Here is a 12,834-nt window from a genome sequence, read left to right as displayed (position 1 = left end):
ACAAAATCGCTGGTAAAACCCACGTGGAGTGAGAAAATGACTGTTTTAAGCACATTTTTTGAATCCTTATTAAATTTGCTATCTAATAACTTAAAAAACACTACAAGATTTGGTACAGTTAAGGGGAAAAGCTGTGTCAAAATTTGAATTGCCAGAAACACAGTATTCGTAATTTACAGGTCAAATTTTCCTGGTAAAGTAAAATTTTACCATTTATATTTTTTAAAACTTTACCAGTAATTTACCCATTTATCCATACTCAATAAAATCGTATTAAAAAGAAGTTCATGATGATTACCAAAAACAGAAACGTTACGTACGAATATGACATTGGCATGTTCTGGTAGAAACAGAGTTGAAATGACAAAGTGTCAGATATCTGAATTATTTTTATCAGCAATGGAAACATAAAATTTGTTATTTACGCATAATTGCAAGACTTAAATCATATCAATTGATACGTCAACTATAGTATCAAGTAAATCAACAAAAAAAAAGTACTTAATTTTTAAAAATTCGAATTTCTTCGGATATCTCCGGAATAAATCGAAATGTTTTAAATTTTAAAGCAGCACATTATTAAACTTTTAATTGCGCAGTTTTGCCATTAATTTAACCAACTCTGTAGCTCTTACCGTTTTCGAGAGCCTGATTTGTGACGGCCTGTATAACTGGAATATTCTCTATGTGAACATTTGCTGCATATACATAAGTTATGAATGTCATTTGATTAATCTTTAGTAAGAGCTGACCTCTGGTTCAGTATAACGTGAACCAGGTCAAAACAAATTAGTCATTAGAAATTATGCAACTGCGGTCAATTATCCTGTTTCGTTGTATAGACTTACTATTTTCCTCATGTTGTACGGTATAAAAGACCAATCGAATGAATAATTTTGTAAAAGATTGCAATCTGGGTATATTAATATTGCACCTTAGCCTAGGTCAACTCGTCATCCGTAGCGTTTCTATGACCATAGACGACCTTTTCCATAAATCTAAGGGGCAATTTGAGGTACATATAAGCAAGACCAGCAATACGATTTATTGTGCTTGATGTCCATTAGATTACAATGTTGTTTTGGCCTTGCTTTGTTCGTTGTCCGCGATTTATTCGCTGTCGATCGACGTAAAACTGCTATTTTAACGTGAATTTCAGTTACGTATGTTCCATGATGATGCGTTATTTAAATATTATTATTTTAATTCAGTTCGTGAACACGTGACAGTCCAAGCGGCCAGTAAATCTTGCCCAGAACCATCTGGTCCGCTACACGAGGCGGCGAATATCAAAAGGCTACTTCGCTTAGCAATTAGTTGTGTTTTAAATAAATTCAGACAAACGCCGAGTTTCCGCGCACAAGGTAATTCCTGTAGTCATTAAGATTTTTATTGGCTCGGATTTATTCAGCCAAAGTGTGGGTAAACTGGAAACCGGTACATTTAATGTCTAAGGAATTACCGTTCGCCTTTGAGCAGGAATAACCGACACACCAACCAGTGTAAATTTGACTTGCTCAATTTTTATACTAAAAATTAGTCAAATCACATCGAGTTTAACAGACACAATTAGAAGAAACCACTAGAAATCAATGAGCTTGACAAAGATGGATAATAAAGTGTTACTAAAGAAAATTGTAGATTGCAAGATTGCATTTAGGTGTTTTGTCCTAAAAGTCCTCCTTAAGGAATTGCAGGACAGAAAGTGACAGAATGTACCAAAGTGCCCTTTTTCAAGTGAGCGTAGCTATTTAAGAATATATCAGAAAGTGTTAATAAAATTGTAGCAAATTTCATTCCCTACAAGATTACATTTCTGCAGTAATGCATCGAGTTTGTAACACCCTCTATAGAAAGATATTGCTTTAAAGTTACAGAATTTCTTCCTGTTCCATCAAATGGACTTTTGACCACTTCATTCTAGCTAAAGCATCAATATGAGGTGATTATGAAATTTAAGGTGGCAAACATCTTACGCGCTTTACTTAGGCGACAATATTATGATAACAATCAAACAGCGGTTTGATAATAAATTAATGCTTTATTCAAGTTATAGTAAATTGTTAATAAAATCGGTAAAGTGTAATATAAACTGAAGCTAGAACAAAAATAAAAAAGTCGAAAACCCAGCGGAAAATTCGATGAGTCGATGGATACGATTCGATAATGGTAATAAGGTTGCGAGTATTTAAAAAATAACCTTCTCTAAATTACCTAACAAAAAGGAAGAACCAGTTGGAGTTACCTAAATAATGCATTTTGCTTAATTCTAAATTGCTCGAGTGCCCAATAGATTTAAGCTTTTACTATCCTAACGTATCTGTAATCTCCATTTCCTTTAAACTCTTTGGTATAGTTAATCACAACTCGCTGAACTTACAAACTCAGGGTGTTTAGTAATTGTTGTCTTGTTGGTCAGCATTTTATTGATCTCGTTGGCTCTTTGGTTGCTTTTGCACATTCATAATTTTGAATTTCGTTCAATAGTGCCGAATCGTCTGGAGTTAATTTTCCTTCTTGCAAAGCATCACATTTTTTGATCAAGTTGCAGAAATCAGTGGAAGTTGATTGGCTGCATAGCTGCGGGAAAATTGATTTCAATTGGTCGGGAGTGACGGTCAAAGCGGCGTGCGTCAAAATATCTCATTTCCAATCAAAAAGTCAGTTTTTTCTAAATAAAATTGTTAAAAAAATACCTTTAAGAATCTTCTTATGGAAGAAACAAATGCAATTCAAATTGTCTTTTTTAGACAGTTTCAAAATCCGTCGTTGCACATTTGCTATCAGGAACTTCCATTCTTCTGGTAGGGTAAAACGATCCTGCAGAGTTAATAATTATCCTTAAGTGAGCATTAAGCAACAATAACGAGGATTTACCTTGGCAAAATATAACAGACATTCAGAACAGCTCATGGAAACTGTAAGAGTTTAAGGCTCAGCTCCTCTTAAATTTTCGTTTACAGCATGAAATCCGTTTACCTGCATACAAAATTATGTAGGAAGTCAAATAAAAAGCAACAAATATATAAATAGAATTTCAAAGCATCTTTCTTTTTATTATATCATCCTAAAATATAAAGCTTTTACTGAATACATTTGGAAAAGTCTCATCATTTTGTTTCACTGATTTTTAAAATTTTATGTTTCTTTAGTTTAAAGCATTTTTAGTTAGTTTAGGTGGTATAGACACTAAAAAGTGTTGAAACCCTAAGAAACTAAATTTATAGAGGAATTCGTTTGTTGTTAAGTGTAATATACTTACATGTATACAAATTTTCCAAAACGTATTTTTGAAGATAATATTTAGAGAAAAAAGTAAGTAAATTCTTCTACTTTTAGCCATCTGTAATAATAATACAAAACAACAAAACACTCACCTTTACAATAACTTGTTTCGGTACAACTTTACTGCACAACAGGGCCTGCAAGTTCTCAACACCGCATCAGCTTCAGGATTTTCTCTATTTTCTCCTTTAGCTTGGTAACTGTCCACGCAAATTTGGTACAGTTTTGAAGCCACATCAATTTGAAAGGGAGGCATTTTGTCCAAATACTTGTAGCGAACGGAAGAGAACAAAAATTCCCATTTGGCCTCCTTTGAAGTAGGTGTTATAAATCCGATTCTATTGCAACTTCTCTTGGTCCTTTTCGATTTCCAACAAAAAAAGTGTTCAGTAGTGAACTAAAATATCTGTTGCATAGTTGCTAGTACAATTAGTACCATCTTGGTGTCTTTTTTCATTTGTAAGAGTTTTAGCTGGGATAAGTAAGAGCGAACCAGTAGTTCATGGCATCGGTGGCACCGTTTTCGTAAATAATTTTGGCAACTTTTACATTTTCTGGTTTGGAAAAGTAACGAGTGAAGAACAGTGCAAGTGTGTCTTCTTTTCCAAACACTTTCTCCTCTCCCAATTTTTCCCGTAAACCGCTTTGTTTTAGTTTCGAGTAAATCAATTTTAACAGCTATCGAATTTTAGTTATAATAACCAATCCGTAGTAATATAAAATAGTGGTTTGTATAGTGCAAACACACCATTTCCTTTATTAATGTCAAATATTCGAAGGGTACTGAGTGGTTCAAAATGTACCTTTGGCATTTGACAGAATGACAGTTATAAAATCTTAATTCTTATGTGTTCGCGCCCATTAAAATGGCTCTTTAATTTTTCTACTAAATTCCAGTTATAAAACATGATACATGTTGGAAAAACAGCAACAATTTCGATAGTTTCACAAAAATTATTTAAATTTATTAAGCTTATGCACTTCTATTAAATTAATACCGTTTTTAGTTAATACTTATATACAAATTTACTGAAAAATAAATAAAAAAGTTTGTTTCCGCCCGGGATCGAACCGGGGACCTTCCGCGTGTTAGGCGGATGTGATAACCACTACACCACGGAAACACTTACGTACAGATATATTATCCCGGTATAAGAACGGAAGATACACTATATTCATATACCACACTTATGTGCCGCCAGTTAGTGGCAACTGCCTACTTCTCCGTTTTTTAAACTGTTATCGAATTACCCAAAAATTATTTTTTTCTACTCGTACAGCCTACAGAAATATTACAATTTGGAATAGAAATAAGTATGAGTTCAAAAATATTTTTCAAGTTTTTCTCACTGGCTGTACCAAATTTTGTAGTGTTTTTCAGGTTATTGGATTGGAAATTTAATAAGGATTCCAAAATTGTGGTTAAAACAGTCAATTTCTCACTTCAAGTGGGTTCTACAGTCGATTTTGTCCCTGACCGTCCTTTCAAACTGTGTTTCTGGCAGTTCAAACTTTGACACCGCTTTTCTCCCTGACTGTACCAACTTTTATTAGTGTTTTTTAGGTTATTGGATAGGAAATTTAATAAGGACTCCAAAATTGTGGTTAAAACAGTCAATTTCTCACTCCAAGTGAGTTTTACTAGCGATTTTGCCTCTCATTGTTCTTTCAAACTGTGTTTCTGGTAGTTCTTCAAACTTTGACACCCCTTTTCTCCCTGACTGTACCAACTTTGGTAGTGTTTTTTAGGATATTGGATAGGAAATTGAATGGGGATTCCACAAATGTGCTTAAACCAGTAATTTTCTTACTCCAAGTGGGCTTTACCAACGAGTTTGTCTCTGACTGTCTTTTCAAACTGTGTTTCTGGCAGTTCAAACTTTGACACCGCTTTTCTCCCTGACTGTACCAAATTTTGTAGTTCTTTTTCATGTTATTGGATAGGAAATTTAATGAGAATTCTAAAAATGTGCTTAAAACAGTCATTTTCTCACTACAAGTGGGTTTTACTAGCGATTTTGTCTCTGATTGTTCTTTCAAACTGTGTTTCTGGTAGTTCTTCAAACTTTGACACCGCTTTTTTCCTTGACTGTACCAAATTTTATAGTGTTTTTTAGGTTATTGGATAGGAAATTGAAAGGGGATTCCACAAATGTGCTTAAAACCATCAATTTCTCGTTCCAAGTGGGTTTTACTAGCTATTTTGTCTCTGATTGTTCTTTCAAACTGTGTTTCTGGCAGTTCAAACTTTGACACCGCTTTTTTTCCTGACTGTACCAAATTATATAGTGGTTCTCAGGTTATTGAATAGGAAATTTAATAAGGATTCCAAAATTGTGGTTAAAACAGTCAATTTCTCACTCCAAGTGGGTTTTACAGTCGATTTTGTCCCTGACCGTCCTTTCAAACTGTGTTTCTGGCAGTTCAAACTTTGACACCGCTTTTTTCCCTGACTGTACCAAATTGTATAGTGGTTCTCAGGTTATTGAATAGGAAATTTAATAAGGATTCCAAAATTGTGGTTAAAACAGTCAATTTCTCACTCCAAGTGGGTTTTACAGTCGATTTTGTCCCTGACCGTCCTTTCAAACTGTGTTTCTGGCAGTTCAAACTTTGACACCGCTTTTTTCCCTGACTGTACCAAATTGTATAGTGGTTCTCAGGTTATTGAATAGGAAATTTAATAAGGATTCCAAAATTGTGGTTAAAACAGTCAATTTCTCACTCCAAGTGGGTTTTACAGTCGATTTTGTCCCTGACCGTCCTTTCAAACTGTGTTTCTGGCAGTTCAAATTTTGACACCGCTTTTCTCCCTGACTGTACCAACTTTGGTAGTGTTTTTTAGGTTATTGGATAGGAAATTGAATGGGGATTCCACAAATGTGCTTAAACCAGTAATTTTCTTACTCCAAGTGGGCTTTACCAACGAGTTTGTCTCTGACTGTCTTTTCAAACTGTGTTAGTGGTAGTTCAAACTTGGACACCGCTTTTCTCCCTGACTCTATCAGTTTTTTTTATGTTATTCGATAGGAAATTTAATGAGACTCCAAAAATGTGCTCTCAACAGTAATTTTCTCACTTTAAGTGTGTTTGACGAGCAATTTGATCTCTGACAGTAAAACTGTGCTCAATAGTTGCAAAATTGAGGGTTTAGAAAAGTTTTCTTGTAGTATTCGATACAAAACGTGTTTCTGTGACAGTTATTTTGACAGTGATCACGTGACTGTCAAGAGTGCCAAGCTAAATTATCCTCTAAAAACCACGACATCTGCCACTAATGTCAAAACTGTCAAAACTTGCCTAGAATTTGCAAGAATTACAGTTTCACACAGTTGTCTTATAGTTTCGCGAGTTTTATGACAGTTATTTTGACAACTGTCAGTTTTTAAATGTAAATTACAAATCGTTTAAATAATACTATCTTCAGATTCGCAGTGACAAAAAGCTGAAAATGCTATTTTTTAAAAAAGACTACTTGTTCATGATAAAGTTATGAGATTGGAACTTATTTGGTACAAGAATCACTTTGACAGAAAAGTTCTACTTCATTCATTTTATTAGTGATAAACCAAAATTTCTAAAACAATAAATAACAAATCAAATCAGCGTTTTATTCAGTCTTTATTTTTCAGTATTTTATTTTGAAAATATTGATAGAAAATTATTTTAATGGTTAGCCAGATTTTGTGAAAATGCGTTTCAAAATGGTTTCTGAAACTACGCAAATTAATTACATAAATAAATATAAAAAACAATCTAACTGTCCAGTTTTTTTGGACATTTTTTGCTCTAATTTAGTAAACTGACAATCCTGTAAAGTAAATTTTATATAATTTACTAACACTCGTTTGACAGACTAGTTAATTTAGTCGTCTTATCGACTGGAACCTACATCCACCTTCATGCTCAAACGCAACAAAACAAACAGAAAATTGTCACAATTACGTATATCATACGTTTACCACGTCATGCACAACAGAAATTCCCGTTGTTTGCAACACGATTTGTATAAAAAATGCATCAACGTTCACTATAGAGTGATCGCCGTCACTGTATTTCCATTATGGATGCCACCAACTGGATAGCTAACTCAGCCCTCAATAATTTACTATTTCAGTACCAACTTCGCGATTTGAATTATGTGGAATTACCGTGTCCGTTTCAAAGTTTTTCTGCAATTATTAATCAAAAAGTTTTCTCAAAAGTTCAACCACTACTACCTGTCAATGTACTTTATACTGCATATAAATATCTCGCGGTTCAGTGATACCGCAAGACATGCAACTTCAATTTACCTAAATGTGCAAAGTTTCCTATTATATTCGACTAGTGTGGGGTGCATAGAAACTTTAAAGTTTTTACTCTACTTTTTAACTATTAAAGCGTACGATTATCCTCTAGGGGTTTCTATGGTTTGAAATGCAGTTGCCTGCTAAATTGGTGTAAATAATTCCATTGAAGTAAGTTAAATGATTCACTAAATTTTGCTAATTAATAATGGAGAGGATTAAGCGAATATATCGGAGACTGTTACGGGCATTAATTCATTGCACAGTAGCTTCCATATTAAATTTGTAGCACTGGTCGTTTCATAAAGTATCAATAAAACTGATGGCTGTAACTGTTATAAGACAGGATCACGCACCCAACGTGGTACCATCGCAATATGACGCGAAAGAGGCGCGGTGCCTGGGTACCAAAAAGGTCTTGAATGGACGGAACTAATGCATCACGTCACGGACGGTTATGCCCGATTTAAATACAATTTAGCTGTCAACCCGGTGGTAATTTGTGCGCTCTGTGCACCACAACACCCTATATAGAATTTGGTTCTGTGTGCAATTTTACAGTTTTAATAGGGTTTTCAAATTTTTGTGGTGGATGAATGATTATCTGATTAATCCGTTACATCTAATTAGACATATTGCTACTTTTTAACTTCCAAGATTTATAACGTCTATTAAATTAGACTGTATGGGTCAAAAGAAGAAAAAAAAGTTATTTAGGAGTGTTATGATGAGGCTTTAAAATACATGATTTTTGTATGAAATATGATCGAGAATTTTAACTCTTCTGGTAGGAAAAGTGGAGTTTGAAAACCTCTTAATTAGAAAATTTTAGTTTACTACTAGACAATATTATTAAAATATACCAGCGTAAAATGACTAAATTACAGGTTAGTAAATACAGTTATAAGTGTACTGAAACCTTAAAAAATAGAGAGATAGAGAGAAAGAGACCTCGTATCTAGCCTAATCTGACTCTATCTGTTAGTTTGGAAAATAATAATTACTGTACAAACTTGCATGTATAAATAAGATATTGTGCAGAAAAGTTTTTAAAATAACGGTTGTGTCACATGCAGTAAATGATTCTTACAAACGCCTTTTTGGATAATAAAGAAATAATATATAGTTGGATTTTTACCTTTTGAGAATGACGTCATCTTTTTACATCTTTGTTTATCGCATATCAAACATATGAAATAAACAATTTTAGCAAAAAAGGCACGTTGTTAATTTTGTCGTCCTGTCAAATTAAAAACGTTGACATTTACTGTCACTTTGATTTAAACGAATATCAAAGCTATAAAAATGCTGCGCTACAATGAGAAGGCCCAAATGCTAATTCTAAATGTGCTGCTTTTTTTCGAGTACGAAATGAAACAGTTTCCAGATGTCACCTGAAACTCTCATGATCACTGATTTTTCAAAGCATTTGTAGGTTAAAATTTGTGATCTAATTCCAGACATGCGTGTTTTTTCACCTGCATGACGTCATTCTCAAAGGGTAAAAATTTGACTATATCATCATCTGGAAAGAAAGGAACAAAATCATGCAAAAATAATCCTTCCAAAATGTTACTCTTAACAGTGCTAACAGTCTGTTTTGTGTTTGTCTGTTTTTATTATTAAGTTGTCAGTATTAATCAAAAAACTATTTGACAATTAATCTTACTGTCATATCATAAAATCAGTCAATCAAATCTCATGTTGTTAATGTTTATTCATATTAGTTGAACCGCCATATGTACCGTCGGACTTTTAGCTGAGTTTAATTCAGACTGTAATTTTTTCCATCTTCATTGTCACAGTCTGAACCAACTTCAACTTGGCTTGAAACTATCATAACAAACTAAAAAGTGTTTTCTCACATTTTTAAAAAGCATCAGTTTATCTATCATTTTGGTAAAACAAAAATTTCAGTTATTTTAAAAACAAAGATGGTGGGGGTGCTCAATTTTTTTTGCAATAACCTGCTGCTTCTTCTTAGCGATTTGACCGATTTTAAGAAATTTGGAAACGTTGAAAAGAGCATTCCTTTGGTAATAAGAATCAACCAAAATATTGTTAATTTAGTTGAATCCTTCGCCGCTAGGAGGCTAGTTTTCCCACCATGACACATCTTTTTTTATGAAAAAAAGTAACCAAATGACATCCAAATAGAAACCAGTAAAAATCTGGTTCCTAGCCTGAAATATTGGGAAATTGAGATTAATGGATCTTTAAAGGCCAAATATCGTGCAATAAATTTTCTAAAAGTATCAAAAAATGTAGCTACAAAATGAATAAGATGTTGAGGCTATTCCGAGTCTAAATAGAATTTATTTAGAAAGTATTTTTAAAAAAATATACAGTGTGTCCCTGAAAGGTGCGGAAAAAATGCTACCAAAAATTCTTGAGGCTTATATATGACAATATAACCCAACTTCAGTTCAAAAGTCGATAATTTTGGAGATACAGAGTGTCAAAAGTTCAATTTGGTTTTAGTTTTTTCGGGGGTAATATCCCTAGTGCATTTAATTTTTCCGGAAAAATTCGGAAAAACGAGTTTCTAAGTAATTTGTTTTAATATCTCGTCTTCGACTCGGATGATTTTTAAAACCACTCTCGCTCATGCTTTTTGTTAAAACCAATTACTTAGAAACGAGTATTCCAATTTTTCCACAGGAAAAATTAGATACACGAGGGATATTTAGATACACAGGAAAAATTAGATACACGAGGGATATTTGGTAAGATTATTTCCTGAGTTAAATAAACATTTTATTTTAATTAAAACAATAAGAACAATAATTAATAAGAACAATAACTTTCAAGCTAGAAAGGGTAACACTATTCTTTATGTTGTTGTGAGGAGTGTGCAATTTTTTCGATTTTTTTTCCGGAAAAACTGCTGACAGCTAAGTTGACAGTTGTTGACAAGTGATTTTTCCACTTAAAATTTACATTTGTTATACTAATTCTTGATAGCGATTGGTCAAAATTGATAGGAAGGAAATAATAGACATATTTTTTTTAATAATTGATGTATTGTCAGAAAATTTGGCTAAGAGGGGTTTTGTGGTGTGAAAAATTAAAATCTTCCCTCATTTCAATTGTAAAATGTAGAAGGCGCCACCTGCGACACCTTGTACACATTTAAAACCCAATAACTTTTTTGAGTAACCCTGTATTTCATTTTTTATTTTTAATAAAGATTCTCCAACATCTTTTACCTAAAAAAGGTAAGAATTGATTTGGGCAGCCATTTTTGAGATATCTGGATTTACAAAATGTACTTCACGATGGGCAGGTCAAAATTATTATTGAAAAAAATTTAACACAATTTGAAGCGTAGGTGTTTAATTAAAATAAATCATTAAACAGATAAAGTTTTCACTAAAAAGTAAAAAAAAGCATTAAATGTGGTGTACATTTTATTATCTAGTAAAAATGATACCTATCATGGTATATTTTTTAACAAAACAAAAATTGAAACAATCTAATTACAAAAATGCTATCACTTTCACTATCACTACAGCTTACTTTAATTTTCGTGTCTACAAAGATTAATACGTTTTAAAAAATTAAATTTAATTCTCTGTAGCATTTCTTCATCATTTTTCAAAACGTCAATTCCAGTTTGAATACATTTCCTTGATTCATCTTCTGGACGTTAAATCCAGATATCTGCCCAAAAAACGACTGCCCAAATCAACTCTTACCACGTATACATTTTTTAGATAAAAGACGTACAAAGTTACTCAAACAAGTTATTTGGTTCTAAATGTGTACAAGGTGTCGAAGGTGGTGCCCCCTACATTTTACAAGGGAAATGAGAGTGGATTTGAGTTTCTAACACTACAAATCCCCTCTTAGCCGAATTTTGTGAAAAAAAATATTTCGGTAATACTAATGCGAAATGAAACTTTTGACACCCTGTATCTACGAAATCATCGACTTTTGGATTGAACTTTAACTTCGAGAATTTGTGGTAGCAATTTTTCCGCACCTTTCAGGGACACCCTGTATATCATCATAACATTCATGATACTCCAAAAAAGACTAAACACTTTCTGAACTTATTAAGTCACTTTAATATTACTCTCGGTTTTCTTATTAAAGTATATCTTATTGAAGTATACTATATTAGCATTTCACATTTGCCATCCATATCGCAAAAAAAAAAGAAACAGTTTAAAACTTTACGCAAAATGCTATATTTGAAGCATCCAATTTTCCAAAAAATCTTTGTAATTTGAGTTTTTAGGCTTACTTTTTGAACTAGAAACAAGAATTTTGAGAGGGATATTAAAGTGTTCATTATTCAGCATTCGTTTAGACCTATTTGAGCAACATGAATATTCTGACGATATGTGACGACAAACAACCATCAATTCCATTTTCCCAATATTGAAATAACGGTTTTCACTGGCTTATTTGGCTACTTTTCATAAAGGAATAGTCCTCATTCCATTGAATATTTTAACTGTTTTCGGAATTTAGGTTATGGTGTCAAAACCAGCTCCTGGTGGAGGATTCAACTAAATTAACTATATTTTGATTGATTCTTATTGTCCAAGAAATGCTCTTTTCAACGATATCAAATTTGTTAAAATTGGCCAATACGTTAAGAAGTTAAAACAGGTTATTGCAAAAACAATTAAACCTCTTTGTTTTTGAAATCACTGAAATCTTTGCTTTCTCTCTTTAAAAATGAAATTTTTTTTTGCGATTTTTCATAACCGATTTACCCGATATTTTTTTTGCCCCCAAGTCATAAATGGCCAACGGTTCCTGAGATATCGCCGAGGAACAGTATTATTGGGTCACCAATGGCCATGGCTCCTCAGAGCCACTACTAGTATAAATCAATGCATCTCTAAAAATGGAATTTTAAGGCTTACCCTGTATACTGGCACAGTTAAATGAACTTTGAATCAAAACACTTCACTCTACAAAATCTGAGTGTTTGACAATCTATGCCAATTTATTATTATTGACTTATGCCCCACTGTACGCTAATTTCCAAAGTTTAAAGCTTTCCACGTGAATCATCACTCAACTTCTCTCATAATTTTAGAGTGTGGGCTATTAACAGATCAAAATACGGTTGTATGCATTTCGGGTGTCCAATCTGGCACTTTGTATACCGCCGGCAGCATTTAACGTCTTTAAAAACGCATAATTTAACGTCAATAATTGTCCCTTCAGACACCCTTTGCGTTCGCTAGCCGGAAACGCGGAAAACTTTTCGAAAGGGCGCAGTCAACCCGGTCCCAATTTT

At 33.1% G+C, this 12,834-nt stretch overlaps 1 non-coding gene across 1 annotated transcript; it reads right to left on the bottom strand.

Annotated features, from left to right (window-relative positions):
• Nucleotides 1–4,336: 4,336 nt before the first annotated feature.
• TRNAV-AAC (transfer RNA valine (anticodon AAC)) lies at nt 4,337–4,409 on the bottom strand. Its single transcript has one exon. It is a non-coding gene; the product is annotated as a tRNA-Val (tRNA).
• Nucleotides 4,410–12,834: the final 8,425 nt, after the last annotated feature.

Source organism: Ips typographus, linkage group LG3 (assembly GCF_016097725.1).
Source record: "Ips typographus isolate SLU linkage group LG3, UJ_Ityp_2.0, whole genome shotgun sequence".
Lineage (NCBI taxonomy): Eukaryota > Metazoa > Arthropoda > Insecta > Coleoptera > Curculionidae > Ips > Ips typographus.
This window is presented reverse-complemented; position numbering and strand designations above follow the sequence as displayed.